The following is a 15,172-nucleotide window of genomic DNA, read 5'->3' on the forward strand; positions in this document are numbered from 1 at the left end:
GTTTGTCATCAACCAAACAGTAACCAGTTTTAATACCTATAAAAGTTTACGTAGTAAAATTTAGCAAAGCGCTTTACAGTAAATTCAAATGTAAAATTAAACTAATGAAATGTTGTGCAGCACATGCTTATGTTAATTTTTGTTACATTATATGATCATATAAATAAATAAATACTCCCAAAGTCACCAGAATTGAAAGCTTTGGTGCTGTTAAACATTTAGAGATTGAGCTTGTGGTGACTCAGTATTTCACTCAGTATATCTGGGTAAGACACAGTGAACGACTCACTGCTGGCATTCATGAAGAGGTCATAAACTCCACTGGAATAATAAATAGGTCTAATAAAACCATGAGTGGAAATTATTGGTGTAAATTTGTTAGGTTAGGCTTCCTCCAACCAGGAACTATATCCTCCAGTCCACGCGGTGGCGGTAACGCGCCTAACAGCTGCGTCTCCGACCAGTAGAAATCACAGAAGAAGAAAAAGCTGCAGCGGGTATCTCCCGAGCAGTTGAGTTATTACACCGAACGAATCATCTCCAAATTAAATAATTTCTGACAGTTTTACAGTTAGATCCGGTTTAAACATAAAAGCTGGTTATTTTGTCTGTGTTTGAGGAATTAAAAATAAAACGTTCTGTTTTTAAACCCGAGGTAAGTTAAACGGAAGCTGTGTGGCTGAATCCCAAATCGATGTCATTTCCGGTTTAAGTGCACTACATTAGGGATGAAATAATGACGGTCTACACCCTATCTAGTGCACTATTTAACTCATGAGGAGAGATTTGTAATTCTGTTTTAGCGGCACTATAACCTTACTTTATCCTAAAATCCATTGTTTGCTCCCTGCTTATAGCAACTAAAATAAACAACAGTGAGTGTAAAAGTGGCTAAGTAATTTAGCAGCTAAAATAACTTTATATTTCTGTAATGTTTTTAATGTATAAACTGATAAACCGAGGTAAAGTTGGGTTTATATTGGACATTCACTTAACATTCCAGCTTCTCTCTTCGATTTCTCAAGAAATAAACACAAAAAGGACAAAAATGTGTGTGTGTAGCTGGCGAGTTCACGTTGTAAAGAAATACTATGCGCATGCGCACGTAAGCATTCATGTCAACATGTACGCCATATTGATGAGGGAAAGACCACGCTGTAAACAAATACAAGTAAACGGAGGAGCTTTGGCTTTAGACATTATATATACATTGTCTTTAGACATTAAGCTCATTGTCTTTAGACATTATTTTACTTGTTTACTTTTGATCATAATGTTTGAATTAGACATTACTGATCTTACTTGCGCTACACTCTGTATCAGCGCGTCTACACCACGCGTGATCAGCAACGAGGACTCGTTACTAATACATCACTTCTGACAGAATTTACACTGCAAGCGTGCAAATACAGCATATAATGACAAACTTAAATTAAAATAAACCTTTTGAGCAGCTTGCGACCGCATCACTGTCATGCTTCCGTGCTCCACAAACTCCGCTTTATAAAGTTTATAAACCTTCTCGGTGGTGTTTAATCCCTGACTTAGAGGACACACACTTTCTTCCTCAGTCATGTGATGATTTCTCCTCCGTCTGATGAGGACTGAGGTCATGTTGGGAATAAAATATAACGCTGACAGAAAGTAAACTGAAGAAAGTCAGTGTCGGTGACTCTGAGGCTAAAGCTAGCGGTGTCGCATTACGTGCGTGTGACGATTTTCTGACATTGCTCCTCTTCCGACTACCTACTCAAGTGACGACGAGAGGTTAGGCTATGTCACGTTGTCATAAAGTGGTGTCGGTGCGGTTGTATCGGGGTAGTTTTACAAGTACGAGTACATGAACACAGTATCAGGCTGACACATGAGTGTCATCGGCATAGGTGCATCCCTAACACACACACACACACACACACAATTAAATTGGAGCAGTAAACCATAAGATCTTTGATGACATCATGTACAGGTCAGAGGTCTAGAACTCACTTTCTTTCTCTCTCTTGATAATCGTTGATTTAATGTAAACATTACATTTATCTCTGTAATCTTCTTCCCTATTTGTGGATATTCTTGAGTGAAATAGTTGAGGCCTCCTACGGAACCTATTAAGTTACACAGGAGCAGTGATGAGAATAAACATGACTTTTGGTGCTCATGATTAAATATGGCAGTTTTATTATGAACCCACTAGATTAGAGAAGGAAATACTGAATGTGAAGTGTAGTACGTGTGAATAGACTATCAGTTTAGATACTGAACCTGAACACTACTAACATGCAGTGCTTTCTTGGGGTGGTGATGAAGTTGGAGTTGAACCGGTGAGAAAGATATTAGAGAGAGGCTTCTTTACACTCCTGAGGATGTTCAATTAGAACCTTCACCAAACTCACCTGGTTCAAGTCATCAGCTAATTAAGCGGCCTGCACGAGCTGAGGTGGGTGCTTTAGAGCAGATAAAACACCAAATGTGTTAGATAAGAGTTCAGAGCCTGTGTTCTAGACACATGATTTAGAGTGGAGACTTAGGCTTAGACCTGAGCTTTGGAGTTATTCTGATTATAGGTTTCAGTGAGGAAGTGACTGAAGTTAAGGAGAGGAACTGAAAATAAAGTTATAGTCTTTCTGAGTAAACAGAATAAGGCTATATTATTGTTACCGGGGGAGGGGGGGAAGAAACTCGTAGCAGCGCTGATGAAATACATATACATAACAAAAACTGCTAGGAAAAAAAAAACTCAGGCCATTTGCTTAGCCTAATACGTTTTTTTCCATCTGCACAAAATTATTTTTGCAGCCGCTTTTGCAATAAAAAGACTTAAAGTCGAGGGTCCCTCGACTTTAAGAGAGGAGCAGTGAACCATTGACATCATGTACAGATTTAGCATGAAGGTGTGATTGACAGTTTTTAGAAATCACTTCCTAATCCTATGCTAAGATGAATACTACTAGGCTACTACTCTAATAATAATAATAATAATAATAATAATAATAATAATGAGAAGAAGAAAGATAGATTAAAGGGTGAAGAGTAAAATCAATATAAAGTGGGGCTGTTTTGTCTTCAGCAAGAATACCTAGTGCTAATAAGTAAATTGTCAACAACATTGTATATATATCTAGTGCCTGGTAATCAACCTCCTCATCTGGTGAGAGGACAGTCCACTCATCCTCACATTTCACACAGTATGAATAATAATGATAACAAAAGGAAGTAAAGCTAAATTAATGTTTTAACTGAGAGCAATACTTTGTACCCATATTTCCAACTGTATAGTAGATTGCACACAGTTTTTGCTTGTTACGTTTAGACCCGAGGGGATTGCAAACTTCAAATGTACCATCGTCATTATAACATTCTTCCACAACTTCCTCAAGCAGATGCTGAGGATCATCAGCCATAGTCCGTTGTAACACAGTGCGTTTATGCTTTTGGTAAATATGACATTTAAAGGACTCATACTTTGAAAAGGTCCTCTGACAGTCATTAAGACCAAAAGTTATTGAAAAATTTGCCTCATGTGCATGATTGAGACCAATGTGCTGGATTAATTTGACAATCGTTCTCTGAGAGCATTTAGGACACCAGAATAGGCGAGGCATTTTTGGCAGATATTACTGTAAGAGGTTGATTACTCTGGTAACTGGAGTAGGTAGAGGCTTGTCACCATCCATAGTAAGTTTCAAAACATATTGCTGAAGAAAAATCTGTTTCTTGAAGAGTGTTCTTCAAATGAGATGGATATGTTGAACAGAAGACAAAATAAGCACAAAATGAAGCAAGAGCCCTTTCATCCACACTGCTAGCCCAGCAGATCTCTATCCCATCTACTTTGATGACTGCAGTGACTCTCCTTGTAAACACAGTTTTGCAGTCAGTGACTTCTGGTACTTGCAGTGGTAACAGCAGACTTTCTATGCCAGCGACTTGCCTTCGAGCCTCAGCTTTATTAACTGTTCAGAAAAAACTGTTTTTTTCTTCTCAATGGAATATTTAGGAAAGGGAGGGGAGGAGAGAAGAAAAAAGGTGATGTTCATCACCACCCCAAGAAAGCACTGCATGTTAGTAGTGTTCAGAGTCAGTATCTAAACTGATAGTCTATTCACACACACATTAGCGCTAATACACTTCACATCCAGTATTTCCTTCTCTAATGTAGTGGGTTCATTGGTAACAGGTTTGTCTGATTAGTATTCTGGAGAAGGTTAACAATGTCGGTGTGTTGGTTTGGAGTTGTAGTTTGTGTTTGCCATGTTTGTAGTCTGAGGTGCATTCTGAGAAACGGAGTCGCTGGTTTGCTGTGACATGACAATGACACTTGAGAGTTTACTGTTCAAGACTCAGAATTACTATACATTACTATAATTAGCATCAAGCTGCACATGACATTTTATGAAAGTAGTACTATGTTTTTGCTTATTTACCGGTACCTCATACAGTCAAAAGGTTATTGAATTTTAATTATTTTTCTTAAAAATAAAATAAAAAAATCTAAAAACTGAGTTGTGTCGTGGAAATTAGACAACACTTGCAGACTCGTCCTCTGAGGTGAAAAAGGTTTATTACAGAAAGATGGTTAATACAGCATAGAAGAAGTATCCCAGAAGACAAAAAAAATGACATGATCATCCTGTTTACAACGTTTACAGCCAGGCTCTTAATGCATGCTGTTACCTTCTTGAGCATTAGTGAATGTTTGCACCTTTTGGAATAGTCGTGTACGAGTCCTTCAATTGTCCTCAGTGTGAAAAGATGGATCGGAACATCATATAACCGCTACTGGAAAGGGCTAAAATATGCAGGAAAAGCAAAGTATGTGAAGGACCTGGAGGATTTTTCTGAAGAACAGTGGGCAGTTTAACTGCTCAGGACAAACAAGGGACTCATGAACAACTATCATAACACATAAAAAGAGTCGTGGATCATTCAGGTAACGACACACAGTATTAAGAAGCAAACGTGTGTAAACTTTTGAATGGGGGTAATTTTGATTAATTCAGCTATTATCTTGTGGACTATATGTAAACATCTGTTATGTGAAATAGCTTATTCATGGCGGTACTAAATAAGAAACTTAGGATTTTTATGATCAATCTTATTTTGTTAAGAGTATTAAGATTTTGTAGATTCTGCAAGGGGTATGTAAACTTCCGATCGCAACTGTATAGCCACCCAGCTACCAACACACACACACACACACACACACACACACACACACACACACACACACACAATTTCAACCACTTAAAAACAGCAAGGACTTTTATAAACAATCAAAAATAGACTATAATATGAACATTTTAACAAATTAACAAAGACACCACAGTTAAAACACTCTAAATACCTTCTTTTTGCAAAAGTTTTCAAAAGTCTTCTCTTGCGCCCGCACTCTCAATCTGATGCCAGCTGGAGCCACCTCTTCATGGTCCCCTCAACCTCCATCTCTGCAGCTTTAGCCGTGAAGAGGTTTCTATGAACATTGGAAGAAAGCAATACATATCGTAAGGTTATTATGAATCTTAAGCATTAATTACGTTTATACCATGGTCAGTGTGAATATTGGATTCTGAATGGCTGGAAGGTGTGCATTATAACCGTTTATTGCACAGGTAGTTCCAGTCAGTTTTATCACTGTGAGCATTTCTAAATCAACGCGCAGCCTACATGCACACACAAACACACACACGCACATACACTCGAGCATACAGAGACATTCGTTAACACACATTCATACACACAGACACTTCTTGCCGGTGCTGTCTGCAACTTTAACAAAAAAAATAACTTTGCTGGTGAAAAGTTACATTATATTTCTGAGCAATGAGGTGTTACCATCACTGTTTGTGAAGTAATTCAACTCTCAGTTTTACTACACTACTGCTGCGCAACATTGACTATGTTTACATGGACAGCAGTAATCTAATTATTGACCTTACTCTGAGTAAGATAATAACGTGATTAAGGTGTCACCGCGCCACACCGTCCGATGTCCCTCCAGAATTTCACGTATCAACATACAGTTCGTCTTCGTTATGGTATAGTATACAGTTTTGGGTGTTTTTATTTATTTTTTTTATGAACGCTTTAACGCAGTTATTTATTTGTCATGCTGTACGTGCAAATAGACAACTGCTTGAAGCCGTGAGCTGCATCCCAAACCGTGCACTTAGCGTCTCTATAGTAGCCGAGATAGATGTATTTTCCTAACTACAGGCTTATAGTAGGCAAGTATGCGGTTTTGTGATGCAGCGGTGCTCTCTTGTTCGCCGTAAAATGTTGAGCACTGCCGTGTGTGTACGTGTCCTGTCGCAAAATGTGGTGAAAACTCACACAACGTTAATAATGTGATTCAGGTGTTTACATGTCTGTAATACACGTTGATAATGCGACTAAAACAGGAGTACTCGACATGTCTTAATTCGATTAGTGCTTACTTCGAGTAACTTGACTTTAATCAGATTAAGGTAATTAAAAATTGCTGTTAAGGTAAGGTAATTAAAAATCTCATCACACTACTTTATCTCTGTGTCTGATTTATATCGGGCAAAATTCCAGATCTAACAACCTAACTAATAGAAATTAACTGTCATTTTAAACTTCTAATCAAAGTTTGTGCTTCTAAAATCAATGACAGCTTTAATGTTATTAATTGTGGAAAGACCATGGTATAAGCGGGGTAATCCATGGCTAGGTGACGATTTGAACGAGTGGTTCTTTTCCTCCACATCATGCACTAAAATTGTTTAATGCACATCTAGCTGTGGATTACCCCTTACATATAATCTGAGAGAGACAGCTAATTCTGTATGTAAACAGATATACTTACCAATCATGACCTCTCCAAGTTGGAGAGTGGCCAGTGAAGTCTTTCCATTGACTCCCCTCCAATTGAGGTTCTTTGCAAAGGAGTTAGCAATCACCCTCTTCAATATGCGCCAGGTGCAGTCGAGCACATCTGCCCTGTCAATAAGCGCCAACCAGTTTACCCGAAACCGATGATTTTTAAAACAATAATATAATATAAAATAATATAAAATATAAATAATTAATAAGCATGTATTGCCTTGTCAACTGTGTCAGTGCTTCTCACTACTCCTGCAGTTACCCTGCCCTGTGTGCTTTCCATGTTTTGCTCCTCTACCAAAGATTAGGTCATAACTGTTCCCTCATATCAAAGTGGTGTTGAATGTTGTGCTTTGAGTACGAGTGTGTCACCTTGAGAAAACAAACACTCTCAGTAGCTGTGTAATTGTGCAAGCAATTGTTAACAAAAAAAGAAAAAAATTCTCACCAGTTTTTGCTTGCAATCTGGGCTCTGTTGCATCCTTTGCTCCAGACTACGCAGTTGAGGAAGATCTTGCAGGGCAGTAAATCTTCATCAGTATCCAAAGACTGCACCTGGAACACCTGTAGTTGAAGCAAGCTCAGTGGTTTGTTGGTCCAGCACCATCTCTAATTTAGTCAACGCCTCCCTCAGCATGGTTATGGTAAAGAAGTTAACAATATTTACAAATGATACACACTACAAAACTGTACAACTCCATCCTCAGTCTTATTCCTAACCTACACAAATTCTAGTAAGATGGCTGAGTGGAAATCACGGTTAATTAATACCTACAAAAGAAAGTCAATCAGAAAGCAGGAGAATACTTGGTACTGCCGGTACTGAAAAAAAAACGTTATCGTATCATTCTTTTTAAAATTTTAGTATCAACTTGGTACAGATACTTTTGACATCACAACTTACCAATTACAACATCCTTGAATTGCAGGGATGCCAAGGATATTTTCCCATTCATTTGTAACAGATAGCTACACCGTGACAGGGGCGGCTGTGGATCAGGTGGTAGAGTGGGTTGTCCACTAATCCACTAATCGTAGGGTTGGCAGTTTGATTCTCAGTCCACATGACTCCACATGCCAAAGTGTCCTTGGGCAAGACACTGAACCCCAAGTTGCTCCTGATGGCAAGTTAGCACCTTGCATGGCAGCTCTGCTACCATTGGTGTGTGAATGGGTAAAAGAGACACAGTGTAAAGCGCTTTGGATAAAAGTGTTTTATAAGTGCGCCATTTACCATTTTACCATTTAGTGACACAGAAGCGGAGTCCGTTCCATTCCGTGGTGTTTTAATTAACGGAAGTAAAAAAAGAGATGAAGAGAAGGGTGGGGTCTTAGGAAGCAATAAAAAGAACAGGTGACTAGGTGAGAGAAAGCGGGACACGGAAATGAGAGCCAGGTGGGAATGGCGGAACTGATGGTGTGCGTTTGCCAAGGACCATGCTAATGCTCTTACTGTGGATTATAACCTTGTGGATATTGATTCAGGAGGCTGGCGAACACTTCGGGAATATTCTGCCAAGGTGAATAAACGAGCGAGCGGAGTTTTGAGGGTTCGGAGGCACATCACGGTTTTGAGATCCTTTCTTTAATACTTTTGTAGAGAACCAGTATGTTTAAATCACTGGATGTTACTGTCTGTAAAGAACTCCAAGTGTTAAGCGGAATCTGACTGCCGGTTTCCCATGCTTTCGGGATCACGAACTCCCGTACGCCTAAATCACCGCCATTGAAGTGCAGCTTTTAAAGTGAACAACTTTTTGTTTTGGTTAAGAATTATTTTGGGGTTAAATGTTTTTTTTTTCTGCCTTTTGTGTGTGAAAATTTTCTTTAATGAATAGAGCCTTGTTTCCTTATGGTTGCGTTTATTAACTTTTTGGTTTTCATTATTTCAGTTTCTATGACTGAAACGATCTGTATTTTCTTATGTTTATTGCATAAATAATAATAAACTTATTTTGTAAGAATTGAGTAGCCTACTGATTTTTTTATTCTGAGTGATGTCCAAATTATAAGTTATAAGTGACTGTTAATTTGAACTGTCTGGCGTCCAAACCCCATAAGGTAACAAGCTACAGAGTGGCGCCCAAATGGGGACCGAACCGTAAGATTTAGAAAGTTTAGTTGGGGTACTGATCTTAACAGACTTGGACATTTGCGTTATTGATGGACTTGACCATTGTTAATTATTGTGAAATACAGTGTGTACATATATTTTCAGTTTTTCTGGTTGGTGTTTACATGAAATGTATGGTTATTGAGAACATTCAGGAGTCTGTGTAACTACTTGCTGCTCTGTATTGTTTCTCTTATTCCCTGGCCATGTCTACCCCTACCCATCGAATCAAGCGCATCATTACTCTTGTCTTCTTGATGAAGGAAAGAGCCAGGCTTCCACATTCAGTGGAAAAGCAGAGACTGCCCGTGATTTTGCAAGCAGCTGTTATCTGCCTTGCTACAAAAGCTCAATGGAAGGGAAACCGCTCCCAGCCTTTTTCGGGCGTAGACCTCTTGCTGATAGGTGAACTTGGCGACCAGTACTTTATGGAAAATTTTCCAGTCACGCACAGAGTCTTATTGAGCAACGAAAGAGCCATGCTTCCACTTTCTGTGGAAAACCAGAGACTCCCTTTCATTTTGTAAGCAAATGTTAACTGCTTTGCTACAAAAGCACAAAAGCACAAAAGAAGGAAATCTGCTCTGTCCAAGGTGTTGCTTTGCGGCTGTTCCTGGAGGACCTGATCCTACAGTGATGAGTGTTAGGCAAACGTGATAACCACCACACTACAGAAACCATGACAGAGCTGCGCTTCGGCTCTTGCCTATGGTCTGCTGATGAGAAGAGCACATACTTAAACTTTTGTTCAGCAGAGTTGAATTGCCTAGCATGGCATTGGTGGTATAGAGGTGAGCATAGCTGCCTTCCAAGTAGTTGACCTGCGTTTGATTCCTGGCCAATGCACGGATTGTAACCCGGAGCTTCTGGAGCTACTTTATGGTAGTTGGCACAAAAGGAAGGAATCACCTACCTGAAAGTAAATGGGTCAACAGAATGTGCCATAGGCTTCTCTGCAGGCCTCCCACAACTCTTTCTGCTTCCCACTTGAATTCTTAGTGCTTCTTTGCTGTTTGTAAACACAGCATTATCCAACAGGGCACGTTTGACCCGTGAACAGGGGCGAAAATGTTAGAAAATGCCGTCTCTCCGTGTCTGTCTTTTGTTAGCGACAAGCTAGCATGCAAACTGTGATGAGAGGTGTACATTTTCCGCAATCAGCCATCTATATAGTCAATGTTTTATATTTAATAAGCAAAAATGTCTATATGCTGATTGGTCTTAAGCAGCGTTGTCCAATCTTCAGCTTTTCGTTCCAATCTAGCAGGAGGCACACCTGATTCCAATTGTTGGATCCGCTGATCTTGGCTTTCAATAGACTAAAGAGTGGCTTCTGCTTGGTTAGAATGACAACCTGAAACCACTCTGGCCCATTCTGGAGAAGACTGGACAACCCTTATCTAAAGCAAATAAAGACCGAGGTCAGTGCCACTTTGTGAGTTCTGAATCCGTCATGCCGACTCGACGTCACTCGGTGAACAGGGAAGGAACTGGTAGATGAGAAGACTTCCCACTGTTGACGAATGGCGATTTCAAGTTGAGGGTGCGTTTGCATTGCGTTTTCCGGCTTGGAGGTGGGGAATTACAAGTCGCTACCTCGTGTCAAGCGCATCAGTACTCTTGTCTTCTTGATGAAGGAAAGAGCCAGGCTTCCACATTCAGTGGAAAAGCAGAGACTGCCCGTGATTTTGCAAGCAGCTGTTATCTGCCTTGCTACAAAAGCTCAATGGAAGGGAAACCGCTCCCAGCCTTTTTCGGGCGTAGACCTCTTGCTGATAGGTGAACTTGGCGACCAGTACTTTATGGAAAATTTTCCAGTCACGCACAGAGTCTTATTGAGCAACGAAAGAGCCAGGCTTCCACTTTCTGTGGAAAACCAGAGACTCCCTTTCATTTTGTAAGCAAATGTTAACTGCTTTGCTACAAAAGCACAAAAGAAGGAAATCTGCTCTGTCCAAGGTGTCGCTCTCCGGCTGTTCCTGGAGGAGCTGATCCTACAGTGATGACAACCGGTCAGTTATTAAAGCAAAGTTCAAAATTGCTAGCTTGTTTCTGCCCAGTCTCGAACCAGGGACCTTTTGCATATTAGGCAAACGTGATAACCACTACACTACAGAAACCATGACAAAGGTGTGAGTCAGCTCTTGCCTACAGTCTGCTGATGAGAAGAGCACATACTTAAACTTTTGGTCAGCAGGGTTGAACTGCCTAGTGTGGCATTGGTGGTATAGAGTTGAGCATAGCTGCCGTCCAAGTAGTTGACCTGCGTTTGATTCCTGGCCAATGCACGGATTGTAACTCGGAGCTTCTGGAGCTACTTTATGGTAGTTGGCACAAAAGGAAGGAATCACCTACCTGAAAGTAAATGGGTCAACAGAATGTGCCATAGGCTTCTCTGCAGGCCTCCCACAACTCTTTCTGCTTCCCACTTGAATTCTTAGTGCTTCTTTGCTGTTTGTAAACACAGCATTATCCAACAGGGCACGTTAGACCCGTGAACAGGGGCGAAAATGTTAGAAAATGCCGTCTCTCTGTGTCTGTCTTTTGTTAGCGACAAGCTAGCATGCAAACTGTGATGAGAGGTGTACATTTTCCGCAATCAGCCATCTATATAGTCAATGTTTTATATTTAATAAGCAAAAATGTCTATATGCTGATTGGTCTTAAGCAGCGTTGTCCAATCTTCAGCTTTTCGTTCCAATCTAGCAGGAGCCACACCCGATTCCAATTGTTGGATCCGCTGATCTTGACTTTCAATAGACTAAAGTGTGGCTTCTGCTTGGTTAGAATGACAACCTGCAACCACTCTGGCCCATTCTGGAGAAGACTGGACAACCCTTATCTAATGCAAATAAAGACCGAGGTCAGTGCCACTTTGTGAGTTCTGAATCCGTCATGCCGACTCGACGTCACTCGATGAACAGGGAAGGAACTGGTAGATGAGAAGACTTCCCACTGTTGACGAATGGCGATTTCAAGTTGAGGGTGCGTTTGCTTTGCGTTTTCCCACTTGGAGGTGGGAAATTACAAGTCGCAACCTCTTCTCAAGCGCATCATTACTCTTGTCTTCTTGATGAAGGAAAGAGCCAGGCTTCCACATTCAGTGGAAAAGCAGAGACTGCCGGTGATTTTGCAAGCAGCTGTTATCTGCCTTGCTACAAAAGCTCAATGGAAGGGAAACCGCTCCCAGCCTTTTTCAGGCGTAGACCTCTTGCTGATAGGTGAACTTGGCGACCAGTACTTTATGGAAAATTTTCCAGTCACGCACAGAGTCTTATTGAGCAACGAAAGAGCCAGGCTTCCATTTTCTGTGGAAAACCAGAGACTCCCTTTCATTTTGTAAGCAAATGTTAACTGCTTTGCTACGAAAGCACAAAAGAAGGAAATCTGCTCTGTCCAAGGTGTCGCTTTTTGCGGCTGTTCCTGGAGGAGCTGATCCTACAGTGATGAGTGTTAGGCAAACATGATAACCACCACACTACAGAAACCATGACAGAGCTGCGCTTCGGCTCTTGCCTATGGTCTGCTGATGAGAAGAGCACATACTTAAACTTTTGTTCAGCAGAGTTGAATTGCCTAGCATGGCATTGGTGGTATAGAGGTGAGCATAGCTGCCTTCCAAGTAGTTGACCTGCGTTTGATTCCTGGCCAATGCACGGATTGTAACTCGGAGCTTCTGGAGCTACTTTATGGTAGTTGGCACAAAAGGAAGGAATCACCTACCTGAAAGTAAATGGGTCAACAGAATGTGCCATAGGCTTCTCTGCAGGCCTCCCACAACTCTTTCTGCTTCCCACTTGAATTCTTAGTGCTTCTTTGCTGTTTGTAAACACAGCCTTATCCAACAGGGCACGTTTGACCCGTGAACAGGGGCGAAAATGTTAGAAAATGCCGTCTCTCCGTGTCTGTCTTTTGTTAGCGACAAGCTAGCATGCAAACTGTGATGAGAGGTGTACATTGTCCACAATCAGCCATCTATATAGTCAATGTTTTATATTTAATAAGCAAATATGTCTATATGCTGATTGGTCTTAAGCAGCGTTGTCCAATCTTCAGCTTTTCGTTCCAATCTAGCAGGAGGCACACCTGATTCCAATTGTTGGATCCGCTGATCTTAGCTTTCAATAGACTAAAGTGTGGCTTCTGCTTGGTTAGAATGACAACCTGCAAAGACACTAGCCCAATCTGGAGAAGACTGGACAACCCTTATCTAATGCAAATAAAGACCGAGGTCAGAGCCACTTTGTGAGTTCTGAATCCGTCATGCCGACTCGACGTCACTCGATGAACAGGGAAGGAACTGGTAGATGAGAAGACTTCCCACTGTTGACGAATGGCGATTTCAAGTTGAGGGTGCGTTTGCTTTGCGTTTTCCCGCTTGGAGGTGGGGAATTACAAGTCGCAACCTCTTCTCAAGCGCATCATTACTCTTGTCTTCTTGATGAAGGAAAGAGCCAGGCTTCCACATTCAGTGGAAAAGCAGAGACTGCCCGTGATTTTGCAAGCAGCTGTTATCTGCCTTGCTACAAAAGCTCAATGGAAGGGAAACCGCTCCCAGCCTTTTTCGGGCGTAGACCTCTTGCTGATAGGTGAACTTGGCGACCAGTACTTTATGGAAAATTTTCCAGTCACGCACAGAGTCTTATTGAGCAACGAAAGAGCCAGGCTTCCACTTTCTGTGGAAAACCAGAGACTCCCTTTCATTTTGTAAGCAAATGTTAACTGCTTTGCTACAAAAGCACAAAAGAAGGAAATCTGCTCTGTCCAAGGTGTCGCTTTCCGGCTGTTCCTGGAGGAGCTGATCCTACAGTGATGACAACCGGTCAGTTATTAAAGCAAAGTTCAAAATTGCTGGCTTGTTTCTGCCCAGTCTCAAACCAGGGACCTTTTGCGTGTTAGACAAACGTGATAACCACTACACTACAGAAACCATGACAAAGGTGTTAGTCGGCTCTTCCCTACAGTCTGCTGATGAGAAGAGCACATACTTAAACTTTTGTTCAGCAGGGTTGAAGTGCCTAGTGTGGCATTGGTGGTATAGAGGTGAGCATAGCTGCCTTCCAAGCAGTTGACTTGGGTTCGATTCCCGGCCAATGCACGGATTCTAACTCGGAGCCTCTGGAGCTGCTTTATGGTAGTTGGCACAAAAAGAAGGAATCACCTACCTAAAAATTAATGGGTCAAGAGAATGTGCCATAGGCTTCTCTGCAGGCCTCCCACAACTCTTTCTGCTTCCAACTTGAATTCTTAGTGCTTCTTTGCTGTTTGTAAACACAGCATTATCCAACAGGGCACGTTTGACCCGTGAACAGGGACGAAAATGTTAGAAAATGCCTTCTCTCCGTGTCTGTCTTTTGTTAGCGACAAGCTAGCATGCAAACTGTGATGAGAGGTGTACATTTTCCACAATCAGCCATCTATATAGTCAATGTTTTATATTTAATAAGCAAATATGTCTATATGCTGATTGGTCTTAAGCAGCGTTGTCCAATCTTCAGCTTTTCGTTCCAATCTAGCAGGAGCCACACCTGATTCCAATTGTTGGATCCGCTGATCTTGGCTTTCAATAGACTAAAGTGTGGCTTCTGCTTGGTTAGAATGACAACCTGCAACCACACTGGCCCATTCTGGAGAAGACTGGACAACCCTGATCTAAAGCAAATAAAGACCGAGGTAAGTGCCACTTTGTGAGTTCTGAATCCGTCATGCCGACTCGACGTCACTCGGTGAACAGGGAAGGAACTGGTAGATGAGAAGACTTCCCACTGTTGACGAATGGCGATTTCAAGTTGAGGGTGCGTTTGCTTTGCGTTTTCCCACTTGGAGGTGGGGAATTACAAGTCGCAACCTCTTCTCAAGCGCATCATTACTCTTGTCTTCTTGATGAAGGAAAGAGCCAGGCTTCCACATTCAGTGGAAAAGCAGAGACTGCCCGTGATTTTGCAAGCAGCTGTTATCTGCCTTGCTACAAAAGCTCAATGGAAGGGAAACCGCTCCCAGCCTTTTTCGGGCGTAGACCTCTTGCTGATAGGTGAACTTGGCGACCAGTACTTTATGGAAAATTTTCCAGTCACGCACAGAGTCTTATTGAGCAACGAAAGAGCCAGGCTTCCACTTTCTGTGGAAAACCAGAGACTCCCTTTCATTTTGTAAGCAAATGTTAACTGCTTTGCTACGAAAGCACAAAAGAAGGAAATCTGCTCTGTCCAAGGTGTCGCT

General features: G+C 41.4%; 1 protein-coding gene and 3 non-coding genes across 4 annotated transcripts in view; 2 read left to right on the plus strand and 2 right to left on the minus strand.

The window, feature by feature from the left end:
- The window catches only part of LOC128629623 (NLR family CARD domain-containing protein 3), a 16,875-nt gene extending 16,689 nt beyond the window's left edge, over positions 1-186 (plus strand). Inside the window, exon 10 of the mRNA XM_053678370.1 lies at positions 1-186. This exon is cut by the window's left edge and continues 597 nt beyond it. The gene's annotated coding sequence lies outside the window, so the exon portion shown is untranslated.
- Positions 187-11,000: 10,814 nt separating this feature from the next.
- On the minus strand, positions 11,001-11,073 carry trnai-aau (transfer RNA isoleucine (anticodon AAU)). Its single transcript has one exon. It is a non-coding gene; the product is annotated as a tRNA-Ile (tRNA).
- A 2,737-nt stretch (positions 11,074-13,810) lies between these two features.
- On the minus strand, positions 13,811-13,883 carry trnav-aac (transfer RNA valine (anticodon AAC)). The gene has a single exon. It is a non-coding gene; the product is annotated as a tRNA-Val (tRNA).
- A 96-nt stretch (positions 13,884-13,979) lies between these two features.
- Positions 13,980-14,051, plus strand: trnag-ucc (transfer RNA glycine (anticodon UCC)). Its single transcript has one exon. It is a non-coding gene; the product is annotated as a tRNA-Gly (tRNA).
- The last annotated feature ends 1,121 nt before the right edge of the window (positions 14,052-15,172 follow it).

Source organism: Ictalurus punctatus, unplaced genomic scaffold (assembly GCF_001660625.3).
Source record: "Ictalurus punctatus breed USDA103 unplaced genomic scaffold, Coco_2.0 Super-Scaffold_100, whole genome shotgun sequence".
Lineage (NCBI taxonomy): Eukaryota > Metazoa > Chordata > Actinopteri > Siluriformes > Ictaluridae > Ictalurus > Ictalurus punctatus.